This window comes from Gorilla gorilla, chromosome 13 (genome assembly GCF_029281585.2).
Source record: "Gorilla gorilla gorilla isolate KB3781 chromosome 13, NHGRI_mGorGor1-v2.1_pri, whole genome shotgun sequence".
NCBI lineage: Eukaryota > Metazoa > Chordata > Mammalia > Primates > Hominidae > Gorilla > Gorilla gorilla.
This window is the reverse complement of record NC_073237.2, coordinates 29,846,367-29,864,865: the sequence shown is the minus strand read 5'-3', so window position 1 is coordinate 29,864,865 and position 18,499 is coordinate 29,846,367.

Genomic DNA, 18,499 nt, shown 5'->3' with positions numbered 1-18,499 from the left:
TGAGAAAACGTTACACAGATAATTAGTGACAAAAATGGGTTAGACTGCAGGTCCTGAGATGTCTAGTTCCTGACCAGTTCTACAGGTTGCCTTGCTCCCATAATATGCTCCAATCTACAATGTTCATCTTAATCTGCAGTGAGTAAACATAATTGATAGCTAAATTTACTTCTTGTTCCAAATCTTTAGGATATGATTCATGTGTGTTATATACATACATACATATATATGTGTATGTGTGTTTATACTTACATATTTTTTTTTCTTATTTTACTTCTGGCTAAGATGGAGTAATAGGGAGCATATTTACCCTCTAACCCTCCTGCATGAAACAACCTCAAACCAGACAATATATGTGAAACAATGGTTTTCAGTACACTGGACATGAGGCACGGAATGTAATCCCTGAAAGATAGGAAACATAAGATGTGTGCTGTGAGTATCCCAGCTTACGACTTGAGAGAATTTGAGACAGCAGTGCGACAATGGAGATAGATAGCTTAAGGAAGCCTAGCAAGTCTCTGAATGGAGTAGCTGTTGCTGAGAGTTCAGGTACACGAAGGTGGCTAGAGATTGCAGGATAGAGTACCGGCGAGGTAAGAGCTGCGTTGGAAAAAACTTTGCAAATCTGGAGAGGGTCGCCCTTCAGTGTGTAACAAAGTGCATGAAACTACCTGAGGCAAGGGAAAGAAACACTCAAAAGAATTACAGCAGCATTTATCAACCTTTAAAAAATTATTATTGACCTCAAGGAATCTTTTTAAACATCTTTTCTAGTCATCTATTTATGAATTTTTTTATTTTTATTTTTTATTTTATTTATTTTTTTTTTTGAGACGGAGTCTCGCTCTGTCACTCAGGCTGGAGTGCAGTGGCGCGATCCTGGCTCACTGCAAGCTCCGCCTCCAGGGTTCATGCCATTCTCCTGCCTCAGCCTCCCGAGTAACTGGGACTACAGGCACAAGCCAACACGCCCAGCTAATTTTTTTTTTTTTTTTTTTTTTTTTTTTTGTATTTTTAGTGGAGGCAAGGTTTCACCGTGTTAGCCAGGATGGTCTCGATCTCTGGATCTCATGATCTGCCCACCTCAGCCTCCTAAAGCGCTGGTATTACAGGTGTAAGCCACTGCACCCGGCCTGAAATTTTAATATCGCACATGCACTGCATATCTCTTTAATACTATATGTATATCTGGGCTTTACACAAAAAGAATATTTTTCTTCTCTTCACTTCTCCCATCCCCCCCAGAAAAACTAATTTCTGCCGTTTTGGGGACAATATCACTCTCACTGAGAGTGCATGTTCACACACAACCATGAATAGAGGTGGTTGCCATGGGCTATACCAGAAATCCCCGTAATTGATAGGGCATTAGGTAGAATATTCATAGGGGTCTTGCCTCAGTCCTGGCAAGTCCTAGACCATGAATTACTATGGCGGCCCACTAAACAAATCTTCAAAGATTTGGAAAAAAAGATCAAACAGTTTCCAATAACTAATTGGCATCTCTAAGCAAAGTTCACATGTACTTCCAGTAACATAAAACTATCCAACACCAGGCCGGGCACGGTGGCTCATGCCTGTAATCCCAGCACTTTGGGAGGTCGAGGCAGGCAGATCACGAGGTCGGGAGATGGAAACCATCCTGCTAACAAGGTGAAACCCCGTCTCTACTAAACATACAAAAATTAGCCGGGCGTGGTGGTGGGCGCCTGAAGTCCCAGCTACTGGGGAGGCTGAGGCAGGAGAATGGCGTGAACCCAGGAGGCGGAGTTTGCAGTGGGCCGAGATTGTGCCATTGCACTCCAGCCTGGGCAACAGAGCCAGACTCCATCAAAAAAAAAAAAAAAAAAAAATCCAACACCCAACGAGCTAAAATCACAATATCTGGTATACAATAAAAAATTACCAAGTGTGTGAAGAGGCAGAAAAATAGGACCTATAATGAGGATAAAAATCAATCTAAAATGACCCAGCACATACACAGATGTTAGAATTACTAATGAAAAATATTAGGACTTTATTCCATATTTTCAAAGATTAGGATGTGACAAGAAAAGGCTTAAATTAAACTTCGAGAGATGACAATGCTAATGTATGAGATTAAAAAATACAATGGATGTAATTAATGGCAGATGAGAGTTTTCAGAAGAAAATATTAATAAACTTGAATATATACAGCAGTAGAAAGCATTCAAAATGAAACAGAGACAGAAAAAACAGAATAATCAGAGTATCGGTGATCTGTGGGACAACTTCAGTTGCCTAATCTGTGTGTATTTGGAGTTCTCAAAGGAGAAAAGAGAGTGGATGGATAGAAAAAAATATTTTTAAAAATTAATAGGTAAGCATTTTCCACATTTGATGCAAACTATAAACCCACAAACCCAGGAAGCTCAACATCCCCAAGTAGGGGTGCTATTAAGAAAACCACATCACAACACATCATAAGCAAATGGATCAAAACTCAGTGTGGTAAAGAGAAAAAGACAAGTCTTACACAGAGAAGAAAAACAAGGATGATACCAGACTTCTTTTTGGAAGCAATGCAAGGAGAAGGGCAGTGGAGCAATATCTTTCATGCTTCCAGTGAAACATCTTCCAACCAAAAGCAGAAAACTGTCTCTCCTAGGTTTCTATACCCAGCAAAACCGTCTTTCAAGAAAGGATGAAACAAAGATATTTTTCAGACATAGAAAAGTTAAAAGTAATATATTATCAGCAAACCTGGACTATGAGAACAGTGTAAAAGCCTTTCAGGAAGAAGGAAAATAAAGAATAATATCTTTGTGCAGATAGAAACATGGATCCACACAAAGAAATGAAGAGCACTGGCAATAGTAACACCATAAGTAAATATACAATACCTGCCCTTATTACTTAAATATCTTTTAAAGATAATTGGCTGTTTAGAAATAATAGCAGTGTCATGTGAGTTCTGCAGCATGAGTAAAAGTAAAATATATGACAACAATAACCTAGAGAGACTAAATGGAAATATAGTTTGTAAGGTTCTTAGACTGTGTGTAAAGTTGTATAATGTCTATTAAAAGTTGGCTATTACAAGTTATCTTTAAGTTAAAACATCTGTATGGTATAATCCCTAAAGCAAGTGCTAGAGTAACAAAAACAGTGATAACTAATATTACAATGCAGCGATGAAATAGAATAAATTTTTAAATGCTTGAAAGTAGACAAAAAAGATGAGAAAGAGGACAAAGAGCAAGTGGGACAAATAGAAAGCAAATAGCAAGATATAATGTAAAAATCTGATAAATTTGACCTTAAAATTAACAACTCCCCTTTTAAAATACATTGTTAAGAGAATAAGAGTCAGGCTACAGACTGGGAGAAAATATTTGCAACACTTTATTTGAATGCTGTAAATTTTTTTCAGAATATAGTTCATAAAGAACTCTTAACAACTCAATAATTAGCAAAAATAAAATGAAAATAATGAATATAAGAAAAAATGATGAAAAGTGCTACGCCAGTGGACAAAAAGCACACAAAAATGTTCAATATCGTTTTGTCATTAAGGAAATGCAAATTAAAACCACAGTGAGTTATTCTTCCCACTAAAATGTTTATGATTAAAAATATTGTCAGTACCACGTGTTGTTGAGAATATGGAGCAATTATAACTCTCATACATTATTGTTGGAATGTAAAATGCTACAACCACTTAGGAAAAGTTGTTTAACATTGTTTTATATAATTAAGCATACATGAAACCTGTGACCCAACAATTCCAATCCTAGGTTGAAAAGAAATGAAAACTTATGCCCATTATAAGACTTACACAAGAACGTTTACAGCATCTTTACTTATAATATCCCCAAACTGTAAACTGCCTAAAAGACCTTCAACAAGCAAATGGACAAACAATTTGTGTTGTATTAATAATGAAATACTCTTCAGCTATAAAATGGACAAAACTACTGGTAACTGCAACAAACATGGCTGAATCTAAAAAACCTTGTGTTGAATGAATAAATCTAGACACTATAGTAGGGTACATTCTGAAGTCCTAGAACAAGCGAAACTAAGATATAGCAGTAGAAATCGTATCAGTAGTTACCTGGGTTGAGGTGGGATGGGAGTTGACTGCAGAGAAACACAAGGGAAGTTTCTGGAGTGATGGAAATGTTCTATGTCTTGATTGACTATGGTTACATTGGTGTGGACATCTGTCAAAACTCTTTGAATTTCATATTTGGAATTTGTATATTGTATATAAATTATACTTCAATAAATATGTACATGTATATATAATACATTTTGATATGTCATGATGTCTATCACTTCACAGCATATTATATTTCTATCATACCATATTTACATAATGGAAAAAGATGAAAACGATGCTGTATTTTGGGGAAATCACAAGAGATTATCACCTTTATTTATTTTTTATACAAATACATATAAATCTTTCACAGTACAATACAAATGTCAAAATGTGGTATTTTCATTGCTCTATAAATTCTTGTATGTTGTATGTATGTAATAAATGTTAAAAACAGTGTTTATATGTTGTATATGTTTATTTGTTCTATGTGTTTATATGTTCACTGTTCTATAAATTCTCATATATTGTATACTATACAATCAGGTGATGAGCTGCTCAGTAAGTAAGTGCTGAACACTCTGCACCCCTCATCACGTCAAGCATTTCACATCCCTTTTCCTGTAGGCTTCCACAGTAGACATTTGACTTGCCAATTACATTTTCATCCATCATTCTGGAGAAGCCTGGAGAAACAGCTAGACACAGGGGACATACTCCTATACCTTGCTCATTGTGCCTTGGAATTATACATATTGAAATATTGTAAAGATTTGCTTCATTTGTATCAACATGGCTGTGAAATTAGATGTCAACTCTACCTCACTTCCAACTTTTAGGAGGAATCCAGATAGTTTATTAGAAAATAGAAGTGCAAAAATGTTTGCTGTTTGATTCTCAGACCATAGCCTGAGATTAGCAATATTAAAAAAAAAAATAGCGGACAGAAGAGGCCCAAGTCTCTCCCAGCCCCTGGGATGCATGGAAGCAATGGGCTGTGATGTCCTACTGAGGTAAAAGAAGTAGTGTTTGTTATAGTCCCATGAGCAGAAGCAGTAAGAACTTGAGGTAGGGTGCATCTAAAACTGAGAACAAGGGAAAGCTGAAGTAGGAAGTGTCACCAGGGAGGGACCATGGGTCCTTACTATGCGAAGAGAGAAAAGGATTTAATTAGGTCCAACAGAATATAATGCCATTTCAAAAACATTTTCTGTTAGGACAGTTTCCAGAGACTCTAAGTGGTTGTTTTTTGTGTGATGATTTTTGAGCTTGGTAGAATTTTTCTAGTCTGACTGGATCAGTTCTAGAAAGCTGCTCAGATGAATATGCAATGAGTGCTTTCTCTCTTCACATACTTCTCAGTTAGAAGGAGAATATTTCAGGCCAAAAGGATGCAAGACCTTAGTTATATATGCCACAATCAGATCAGTGATTTTAATTTGCCCACCCTAAAGAAATATGAGTATATACCATTCTAAAGAAATCTGTCTTTCTAACATGTCTATCACTTTCTTCAATGATTCCATAGCAAACAGTTAATGAAAAACAACAATAATAGCACATGTATTAATCTTCACCACTTGTAATTTTCCAAGGAATTTAGACAGATCTATTGCAAAAAAATTCATCAATTCTTATGTTCTTTCCAAATAGTTTTTGCACTAAATCATATTATTCAACATTTCTCCATGTCTACCTGTACATTCAGACCCTCACTAAATCCAATTAACCAAAACCCAAATTGGTTAGTGATGTTAAGCATTTTATGTCTTATATGTCTTCTTTTTATTTTATGCTTATATGTCTTCTTTTGAGAAACATCTGTTCATGTCCTTTGCCCAGTTTTTAATGGGATTTTTTTCTTACTGAGTTGTTTGAGTTCTTTATTAAAAAAATGCTCAGTATCACGAATCATCGGAGAAATGCAAATCAAAACCAAAATGAGATATCATATTACACCAGTCAAGATGGCTATTACTAAAAAGTCATAAACAACAGATGTTGGCAAGGATGTGGAGACAAAGGAACTCTTATACACTGTTGGTGGAACTATAAATTAGTAAAAACTCTTAAGGAAAACAGTATGGAGATTTCTCTAAGAACTAAAAATGGAACTACCATTCGACCCAGCAGTCCCACTACTGGGCATCTACCCAAAGGAAAAGAAATCATTATATTAAAAAGACGCCCACACTTGTATGTTTATTGCGGCACTATTCACAATAGCAAAGTCATGGAATCAATCTAAGTGTTGCTTGGATAAAGAAAACTTGTGGTAAATATACACTATGGAATACTATGCAGCCATAAAAAGAATAAAATCATGTCCTTTTCAACAACATGGATGGAGCTGAAAGCCATTATTCTAAGTGAAGTAACTCAGAAAATTAAATACCGCATGTTCCCACTTACAAGTGGGACCTAAACAAAGAATACACATGGACATAAAGATGGAAATAACAGACATAAAATAGGCCTTTTTCAGCCCGGCGCAGTGGCTCAAGCTTGTAATCCCACCACTTTGGGAGGCCGAGGCGGGTGGATCACGAGGTCAGGATATCGAGACCATCGTGGCTAACACGGTGAAACCCTGTCTCTACTAAAAATACAAAAAAAAAAAAAAAAAAATCAGCCAGGTGTGGTGGCGGGCTCCTGTAGTCCCAGCTACTCGGGAGGCTGAGGCAGGAGAACGGCGTGAACCCGGGAGGCGGAGCTTACAGTGAGCTGAGATCGCACCACTGCACTCCAGCCTGGATGACAGAGCAAAACTATGTCTCAAAAAAAAAAAAAGAAAAAGAAAAAGAAAAAATAGCATAGATTGGCTGGCTTAAACCACAGGCATTTATATCTCACAGTTCTGGAGGCAGAGAAGCCTACAATCAAGGTGCTAGTTCACGATCAGGCCTGGCCCCTCGCTTGTGGTCAGCCTCCTTCCCATTGGGCGTCAGGTGGCCTTCCCTGAGTGTGTGGGGGATGGCTGGCGATAAGAAGATCTCTGGCTCCTCGTCCTATGAGGACACTAATCTCCTCATGAGGGCCTCCTTCCAGGATCTAACCTAAACCTCATGACCTGTCAGAGGCCCCATCGCCAAATACCATCATATTAGTGGCTAGGGTTTCAACTTAGGAGTTTTAGAGGGACACAGCATTCGGCTCATAACAAACTGTAAGTACAGTCAGCTTCACTAGATCACATTTTCTATTTTGAGAGCCCATTTTGAAAATTTTAAAAGCTTTGAGATTTTGAATATGATCAAAAGTACTGAGAACAAAGAAAATTCATTTGGAAAGACAATTGGTAGTCTGCTCACAAACGAATAATCTGGGACACTTAATAATATATCTGAGTTTTGTTCTACGTTAATGAATAATGTAGGTCCTGGCATCATGGAGAATAATTGCACTTTGCTTCTGCAAACTCCTAATAAGTGTTCTGCCAACAGGCAGGAAAGTAGGATTTTCTACCGCAATGAAATCTGCAGCTTTATGTCTTTAATCCCTGTGGTTTCATAGGAAGGCAGTTCTTTCTATAGGATAAAACTTGAAGAACATGACTGCATTCAGATTTAAGACAAAAAAAAAAAACCTAAAATGGAAAGAGTATTAAAACCATGTCAAAGCATATGGTATTGATGCCTCAGTGTTCCCCAGTGTTCCTGAGTTCAACAGAAAGTTCTAGTAAGGTTGACAGATTTCCATCTCAAGAGTCTGCCTTGTCACTCTTCCCAGGGAAGAGTTTTGCATAGAAGATTGGACACATGCAAAAACAACCCAGAATTACATGTGTGTGGCAGGAAGAGGGGACAATGTCCCTGGAGGTGACATCCAACAAATGTGGGATAGCAATCAGTGGACAGGAAGATTCTGAGACACGTTCCATGGGCTGTCTCAGAGAGTCCCCAGAGGGATTAGCTACATAGCAAATAATACCCCACAGTGGTGACTTTTCACATTGTAATTTGCCAATGCATTTATTGAATCCTTTTATCTGTATCCTCCTAATATGCTCTGGGAAAGAGGTTGAGGTTGCAAATCCCCACAACCCCATTTGAGTTTTTGATAGAACAGCTGCTGTCCACTTCTGATCAACTGAGGCCCTAGAAAAAGCATGTAAGTCCTACTCCCTCACACTTCTGTAGTGTCACATGTATTTGTCCTTATAAACCTGAATCAATCTGGAAATTCATTGCCAAACATAAGGGTTCCAGGAAGTCTAACTTTATCTAAAGGATTTAATGAAATTAATAAAAAGTAGAAACTTTTAAAAATATTGATCTGTAAACTGCTTAGGACAAAATATGTATAAAACTAAACTGAACTATTAAACTTTACATTAAAATCTAGGGAGTAATAAACATCATTTACTATTTAATTTCTCAAATGGAAGTGACATATTGTCATTGATTCGCAACAGTGAGTGTGGTATCAGAATCGTTTCTGGAATCTTTTCAAACTATACCTCCCTGCTGGAAATTCTGTTATATCCTCAAGTTGTGTTTCAGAAGGCAGAAACTATTTCCACAGTGAGGCACTATTTCGGATATATCATCCCTCAAGAGGAATATGTACAGGGAAAAGAGAATATGTACACTTGATAATGAATATATGTTGTCTGATTTAAAAAGTGTGCAGGTTATTAAGTTGGTAAATTAAAGATAATATATTTACCCATTATTTGTTAGTAAAGGTAATTATTTCAAAATTAGAGTTAAAAAGTTTAAATTTATCACCTATTTGAGTATGTTTAACATACACACACACGTGTATGTATATATATAATTATATCAAGATTAACAGCTTATAAAAATCATTTCGAAATTTTGGTCTTCAAATGCAAGTTGTGTGTTTTGGTCAGGATCTTCAATCATTTATGGCAAAGATTTCTCACTTCTAAGACTTCCTCTTGCTTTGTTTGTTTAAAGTATCATCGCCTATAATAGGTATCCGAAACTAATGTCTAACTTTTGCTGTAATTTCTAGTTTTCTCTAAAATTCTGGGTCTTCCTTTTTTCTTTTCTTTTGTTTTCTTTTCTTCTTTTCTCTTCTCTTCTTTTTCTTCCTTTATCCCATTCTTCTTTCTTTTTGTTGTTTTTGTTTTATAAATTTAAGTTATGAATTTATGGGAATAAAGCTGTTAAATGTTGTTTGTATCTAAAGGTCTTTGGGGTTTCTCAGATAGCTACTGGATAATGCTCTACTCACATTATTCAAGAAGAAATTTGTAAAGTAATTAGGTATGTTTGATACTGTCTATATTCTGATTATCTCAACCACTGTATGAGGTCAGTAGATCCCATGCCCCAGAGCCTCTGTGGTGTGATTTAGATGCCCAAAAGACTGTGTGTTTGTTAAGCGAACATTACAACAACCCCCAAGTTAGGCACTCCTTTTTTTTTCTAATTCTTCCAACTTTTATTTTAGGTTCAGGGGGTATATATGCAGGTTTGATACATGGGGAAATTGTGTGTCATGGGGGTTTGATGTGCATATTATTTCATCACTGGAGCAATAAACATAGTACCTGATAAGTAGTTTCTCAATCCTCACTCTACTTTCACCTTCCGCCCTCAAATATGTCCTATGTCTTGTCCCCTGCTGTGTGTCCATGCATGTTCAAAGTTTAGCTTCCACTTATAAGTGATAACATTTGGTATTTGGTTTTCTGTTGCTGTGTTAATTCACGTAGGATAATGGCCTCTAGCTGCATTCATGTTGCTGCAAAGAACATGATTTCATTCTTTTTTATGGCTGCGTAGTATTCCATGGTGTATATGTACCATGTTTTCAACTGCTGGTGGTCATTTAGGTTGATTCCATGTCTTTGCTATTGTGCATAGTGCTGCAGTGAACATAGATGAGCATGTATCTTTATGATAGAATGACTTACAGTTCTTGGGGTACATACCCAGTAATGGGATTGCTGGATAGAATGGTAGCTCTGTTTTAAGTTCTTTGACAAATTGTCAAACTGTTTTCTACAGTGGCTGAACTAATTTACATTCCCACCAGCAATATGTAAGTGTTCCTTTCCTGCACGACCTTGCCAGCATCTGTTATTTTCTGACTTTTTAGTAATAGCCATTCTGACTGACTTGAGATGGCATCTCATCGTGTGTTTGTATTTCTCTAATGATTACTGATGTAGAGCGTTTTCTTCATATGCTTGTTGGCCATGTGTATGTCTTCTTCAGAAAAGTGTCTGTTCATGTCTTGCCCACTATTTAATGGAGTTGTTTGGTTTTGGCTTGTACATTTGTTTAAGATCCTCATAGATTCTGGGTATTAGACCTTTGTTAGGTTCACAGTTTGCAAATATTTTCTCTCATTCTGCAGGTTGCCTGTTTATTCTGATGTTAGTTTCTTTTGCTGTTCAGAAACTCTTTAGTTTAATCAGGTCCCATTTGTCAATTTTTGTTTTTGTTACAATGGTTTTTGGCGTCTTAATCATGAAATCTTTGTCAGGCCTATGTCCAGAATGGTAGTTCCTAGGTTTTCTTCTGGGGTTTTCATAGTTTTAGGTTTTACATGTAAATCTTTAATTCATCTTGAGTTGATTTTTTTTATATAGGATAAGGAAGGAGTCCAGTTTCAATCTTCTGCATATGGCTAGCCAATTATCCCAGCACAATTTATTGAATAGGGAGTCTTTTCCACATTGCTTGCTTTTGTCAACTTTGTTGAAGATCAGATAGTTTTACATGTGTGGCTTTATTTCTGGGTTTTCTGTTCTGCTACATTGGTATATGTGTCTGTTTCTGTACCAGTGCCAAGTTGTTTTGGTTACTTTAGCTTGATAGTATCATTTGAAGTTGGGAAACGTGATGCCCCCGGCTTTTTTCTTTCTGCTTAGGATTGCCTTGGGCTCTTTTTTGGTTCCATATGAATTTTAGAATAGTTTTTCCTAGTTCCCTGAAGAATGCCTTTGGAAGCTTGATAGAAATAGTATTTAATCTGTAAATTGCCTTGGGCAGTATGGCCATTCTAACAAAGGTGATTCTTCCTATCCATTAGCATGGAATGTTTTCATATTTGTGTCCTCTCTGATTTTTTTCAGCAGCGTTTTTAATTCTTGTTATAGAGATCTTTCACCTCCCTGGTTAGCTGTATTCCTAGGTAATTTTTGGTGTGAGTATTGTAAATGTGATTGCAATCTTGATTTGTCTCTCACCTTGGATGTTGTTAGTATGTAGAAATGCTACAGATTTTTGTGGAATGATTTTGTATCCTGAAATTTTGCTGAAGTTGTATATCAGATCAATGAGCTATTGGGCAGAGACTGTGGGGTTTTCTAGGTGTAAAATCATATCATCTGCAAAGAGAGATAGTTTGACTTCCTGTCTTCCTATTTGAATGCCTTTTATTTCTTTCTCTTGCTTAATTGCTTTGGCTAAGACTTCCAGGACTGTGCAGAATAGGTGTGATGTGAGTGGGCCACCTTGCTTTCTTTCAGTTCTCAAGGGAAATGCCGCCACCTTTTGCTTGTTCAGTATGATGTTGGCTGTAGGTTTGCCATAGATAGCTCTTAAATTTTGAGGTATGTTCCTTCAATATCTAGTTTGTTGAGGGTTTTTAACATGACAGAATGTTGAATTTTATCAAAAGCCTTTCCTGTGTCTGTTGAGATGATCATACGGTTTCTGTTTTTAGTTCTGTTTATGTGATGAATCACATTTATTGATTTGCATATGTTGAACCAGCATTGTACCCAAGAAATAAAGGCTGCTTGATTGTGGTAGATTAGCTTTTTGATGTGCTGCTGGACTTGATTTGCTAGAATTTTGTTGAGGATTTTTGCATCTGTAGTTCAACATGGATGTTGGCCTGAAGTTTTCTTTTTTTGTTGTGTCTCTGCCAGGTTTCAGTGTCAGAATGATGCTGGCCTAATAAATGAGTTAGAGAGAAGTTCTTCCTTCTCAATTTTTGGGAATAATTTCAGCAGGAATGGTATCAGTCTTCTTTGTACATATGCCTGAACTTGGCTGTGAATTTGTCTGATCCAGGGATTTTTCTGGTTGGCAGACTTTTTATCACTGATTCAATTTTGGACCTTGTTATTGGTCTTTCAGGGTTCAATTTCATCCTGGCTCAATCTTGGGAGGCTGCATGATTTCAGGAATTTATCCATTTCTTTTAGGTTTTCTAGTTTATGTGCATACAGGTGTTTGCAATAGTCTCTGAGAGTTGTTTGTATTTCTGTGGAGTCAGTGGTAATGCCCTCTTTGTCATTTCTGACTGTGTTTATTTGAATCTTTTCCCTTTTTTCTTTATTATTCTAGCTATGGGACTATCAATCTTATTTATTATTTCAAGTAACCAACTGTTGGTTGCATTGATCTTTGTATGATTTTATTCACATCTGAATTTCATTCATTTCAGACCTGATTTTGCTCATTTCTTGTCTTCTACTAGCTTTGGTATTGGTTTGCTCCTATTTTTCTAGTTCCACTAGGTGTGATGTTAGGTTTTAATCTGAGATCTTACTAACTTTTTAATGTGGGCATTCAGCACTATAAACTTTCCTCTTAACATTACTTTAGCTGGGGCCAGGCGTGGTGGCTCAAACCTGTAATCCCAGCACTTTGGGAGGCCAAGGCAGGCGGATCACAAGGTCAGGAGATCGAGACCATCCTGGCTAACATGGTGAATACAAAAATACAAAAAAATTAGCCATGGGCATGGGAATGGACGGAGAGGCACTTGCTACACTAGATGCCAAAAGCAATTGCAATGAAAGCAAATTTGACAAATGGTATCTAATTAAACTAAAGAGCTTCCGCACAACAAAAGAAACTGAGGCATGAGAATCGCTTAAGCCTGGGAGGCAGATAAATTTATAAGAGCAAAACAAACAATCCCATTAAAAAGTAGACAAAGGACATAAGCAGATGCTTTTCTAAAGAAGACATACATGTGGCCAACAAACATATGAAAAAAATCCCATTATCACTGATCATTAGAGAAATGCAAATAAAAACCACAATGAGATACCATCTCACACCAGTCAGAATGGCTATAATTAAATGTCAAAAAATTACAGATGCTAGTGAGGTTGCAGGGGAAAAAAAAACGCTTATGCACTGTTGGTGGGAGTTCAAATTAGTTCAATCATTGTGGAAAGCAGTGTGATGATTCCCCACAGAACTAAAAATAGAACTACCATTTCACCCAACAATCTCATTATTGGGTATATACCCAAAGGAATATATGTCATTCTATCATAAAGACACATGCATGCATATATTCACAGCAACACAATTCACAGTCGCAAAGATTTGGAGTCAATCTAAGTGCCCATCAATGTTAGACTGGATAGAGAAAATGTGGTACATATACACCATGGAATACTATGTAGTCATAAAAAAGAATGAGATCATGTCTTTTGCAGGAACATGGATGGAGCTGGAGGCCATGGTGCTTAAACTAATGCAGGAACAGAAAACCAAATACCACATGTTCAAAACCAAATACCACATAATTGGGAGCTAAATGATGAGAACACATGGACACAAAGAGGGGAACAACACACACTGGGGCCTACTTGAGGATGAACGGTGGGAGGAGAGACAGGATCAGGAAAAATAACTATTGGGTACTAGGCTCAGTATCCGGGTGATGAAACAATCTATTTTCCTACATAACAAACCTTCACATGTACCCCTTAATCTAAAATACAAGATTTTTTAAAAAAGAAAATATGAGGAAGAGCATACCATTTGGGTTGAGATAAGGAGAAAGAAAACATGCTTCGCTTACAAGATTTTGGGAAAACTGCAAAAAAATGTCTTTTACAAAATTGGTAAACATTTTTTTTTTAAATCAACACCACAATCCTTAAGTGCTTTAGTCAAAATACTTGTCAAGTGAGTAAAAAAAACAAATTAGTTGATCTTGCCTCTCCCCAGGTTTTAGGTTCTATCTACACAGGAACTGAGCAATAGATCTTATGTTATGACTTATTTTGGTAAAATAAATGGTCAGCATAGCAAGAAAATGAGTTTAATTGAAGTTTTTCCTGCCAAAGATTGTAGGTTCCCTCGTTTATAGATACTGTATCATGGAATTTACTTTAGGTAGTTTTTTTTTTTTTTTCCTTCTCTGTCTCTGAAAAGACCTTGCATAGTAGTAAGCTTATTTTGGCTTAGTGATTGTCAGCCCCGACTTGATTACTCATTAAAGTAACCTGGAAAGCTTTAAAAATACTGAGGCCAGGCCCCTCCCCACAGATTATATTGAATTGAACTGTGATGGGGCTAGAGAATTAGGATGTTTTTTGAAGCAGCTGGACTTGTGAGTCACTGGTAGCCACACAAAAATATTATTACATGCAGTTGTTTGATTGAATTAAATTTTTGTCTGAATTTCTGACCAGTTTTGATAAAGTATTTCATCCAGTACCCCATGTGCATACAGACTCACTTGTCTACTATAAGAGGAAAGTATTGTGTGACATGTTTTCATAAGTCCCTCACATTTCTGCACATTTGACGAACAGACACAGACTGCCCTTTGTTTTGACCATCTTTTCAAGCATGTTGGTATCTCCTTCTGGAACAAAGACTAGGCATAGTTAGGGATCTTTACAAGGGATTTGCATTCCCTGAGCTCAGGGCTCCTATCCCGTAATGCATGTGCATGCATCCATCTGAGTCCATCCATGTCCTTCCTGTGGGACTCCAGGGCAAGGACAACTGATACCCTGTTGCTTATGCTGTTTGTTGGTCCATAAATAATAATGTTATTGACTGGGTGTGGTGGCTCACGCCTGTAATCCCAGCACTTTGGGAGGTTCAGGCAGGCAGATCACAAGGTCAGGAGATCGAGACCATCCTGACTAACATGGTGAAACCTTGTCTGTACTAAAAATACAAAAAATTAGCTGGGCGTGGTGGTGGGCACCTGTAGTCCCAGCTACTCGACAGGCTGAGGCAGGAGAATGGTGTGAACCTGGGAGGCAGAGCTTGCAGTGAGCCAAGATCATGCCACTGCACTCCAGCCTGGGCGACAGAGCGAGACTCCATCTCAAAAAAGTAAATAAATAAAATAAAATAATAAAATAATAACAATAATAATAACGTTCTTTGTCTCTGACCTGGGAGTCTTATTTCTTTTGGCAGCATCCATGAGAGTGGCAGGCCAACTTGTTAGATTGTAAGTAGTATAAAATTTCAGACCCTTTACTGTTCTTGCCAGGAAGATGAGTGTTAAATTGGAGTAATACTTTGAAAATAAATGCAGAGAAACAATGTCTGGGAATAACTATTAAAAAGACATAATATATGAGGATCTCTGGGGTGTCCCACTTGGTAGAGCTGTAAGGTAACAGGGTGAATGTATCTTCTGAAAAGCCACAGCTTGCCTGTGATGCCACGTTACAGGAAGTCATCGCATTTTGCAGGTATTTTGCATTTACGTTTTCTCGCAGCTGAAGGAATAATCGCTGTCTGGAGGTCTTAAAAAATAGATAATTGTCTCTAATACTATATCTTTACTGTTCACATTTCTTTTTTTTTTTTTTTTTTTTTTTTTTTTTTTTTTTGAGACGGAGTCTCGCTCTGTCGCCCAGGCTGGAGTGCAGTGGCGCGATCTCGGCTCACTGCAAGCTCCGCCTCCTGGGTTCACGCCATTCTCCTGCCTCAGCCTCCCGAGTAGCTGGGACTACAGGCGCCCGCCACCACGCCCGGCTAATTTTTAGTATTTTTAGTAGAGACGGGGTTTCACCGTGTTAGCCAGGATGGTCTCGATCTCCTGACCTCGTGATCCACCCGCCTCGGCCTCCCAAAGTGCTGGGATTACAGGCGTGAGCCACCGCGCCCGGCCCTGTTCACATTTCTTGTTATTGAACATCTACATGTCCAGGTGTGGTGGCTCACACCTGTAATCCCAGCAGTTTGAGAGGTCAAGGTGGGAGGATCACTTGAGCCCAAGAGTTCAAGACCAGCCTGGGCAACATAGTGAGACTCCACCTCTACAAAGAAAAAAAAAATTAGCCAGGCATGGTGGCAAGCACCTGTCGTTCCAGCTACTCAGGAGTCTGAGGTGGGAGGTTCACTGCAGCCTGGGAAGTTGAGGCTGCAATGGGTGTGATTGCACCTTTGCACTACAGATTACAGACTGGGACACAGAATGAGACCCCATCTCCAAAAAAAAAAAAAAAGAAAAAAAGAAAATCTACAAAAATATGTGTTTCTGTGGACTAGCTAAATATATTAGTGTTATATTATTAGGGAAATTTGATGAGTTAAACCCACTATTTAAATGCCATAACTAAAGGCCACATCACATCTTTACAGTGTAGTTTTAAACTAGACCATCCAGTTTCTAATGAAGAGACAACTCCGTCAGTTCCGACATGAGCCCAAACAAAACTTTATCCCCCCATGAAGTGGATTACAGATATGCACACACATCAGCAAGGGAAGCATGACAACAGTTCATTTAATGCTCTTATATGCAACCCTATATTGTATTCTGAACACAATGAAAATAAGATGTGGGCCAAGCATGGTGGCTTATGCCTGTAATCCCAGCACTTCGGGAGACCAAGATGGGAGAATCACTTGAGCTCAGGAGTTTGAGACCTGCCTCAGCAACATAGCGAGATCTTGTCTCTGAAAAAATATATTCTTTTAAGCGAAAAAAAAAATAAGATGAGATGTCTGCCCTTCAGCATATAATAATAATAATTTTAGAGCATCTATTCTACACCAGACATTGTGACTAAATGCCATACAAGGCGCTGTTATAATTTCCAATGTACATATGGTAGGGCTGAAGTTTAGGAAGTTTAGCTTGTTCAAATGAGAACACATGGACACAGGGAGGGGAACATCACACATCAGGGCCTGTAGGGGGATGAGGGACAAGAGGAGGGAGAGCATTAGGACAAATACCTAATGCATGCGGGGCTTATAACCTAGATGATGGGCTGATAGGTTCAGCAAACCACCATGGCACATGTATACCTATGTAGCAAACCTGCACATTCTGCACATGTATCCCAGAACTTAAAAATAAAATAAAATAAAAAAGTTTAGCTTGTTCAGCATCCCACAGTAAGACACTGAGATGCAGGACTCAGGCTGTTAACTGCATGACATCCTATTACACAGATGCTACTTGAAGAAACAGATCAGCCCACCTACCTGACTTGACACCTTATAAATGAAACAGCCCTGTGAGCACACCTCAATGCAATCTCAGAAGATCCTCCCAAGCTATTTCACTTATTTACAAGGGAAATGGGAAATTGTTGCTGTAGCTGACAATATATTTATTGAAAACATTAGAGTGGAAGAAGTAAAGTACAAGTGAATTTGACATTTCAGAACATTTTGGCTTTTTGTCAAAGGTATTTGAAATTGCAAATGAGGCTTTGGCAGTTACTGAAAAGATGTATCAACTGAGTTCAGGAGATGAGTTTTGAGGTCAATCTTGAATTCTCTTCCTAGGGAAGATCTGTGTTGGTGAAGCATAGAGTTTGCAAAGGCATTCCTCTGAATTTGTGCTATTTATACAGAAGAGCTCTCCTTTCCTGTGGATTTCATTTACACGATTGGAAAAATTGCCTCTTTATTCGAAATAATCTTTGTGAAATTATATTTTCCAATGTATAATAAAAGAGGTGAATCTGGGAAATGTGTATAGTAAAAAATTTGACTTGGACATGCCATTAGGTTAAAAGATTGAATTAGGATTTATTTTAAAGATTCAGCATGGCAAAGAGGAAAGTGGCCAACTTTAGGATCTATAAATCCGATGTTGAATACTGGCCTGGCCTCGTCCTCATGCAGTGACCCTGAAGGTTTCTTATGAAAAGAGAACTCTTGTTAGTGCCTGGTATTAGGCTTTTACTCACAAGCTGATCACTGTTGCTCTATTTGTCACTGAGATTTTCATGGTGATAGTGAGGAAATGATGGTGATAATGAGGATAAATTTTTTAAGTATCTCAGAAATGGAAGAAAATATTACAAGCATTGAATTATAAATGTGTGCCTATTGAGCTTATGCAAGAATAAGGCAGAACTTTCCCTCAAGGTGCATGAGTATTATTGAAGAAATAATACAGACAGAATTACAAACATCGACTATATGATAAACTTTTGAAGTGCACCTTGCGAATAGATCCAAAGGAGGGTTGGGTTTTTGCTAGAAGGATTCATACTCATTTGAACAACTCAATGGAGTATAAATAATTGAAATAAAATACCTTAACATGTTTATTCAATTACTGAAGCCAGTCTTATAAATTATAACACAGAAAAATAGACATATTTTTATTTGGGTATATTGTTTCTTGCCTTTAGGACGTTATGATGAGGTATCACATTTAAACATAAGGCTGACATAAGACGTCAAAACAGATTATGAGGGATATGACTAAAAGTTGTTCTTTCCAAATATAGGTGCACAACTCAAAAATGTCTAACTT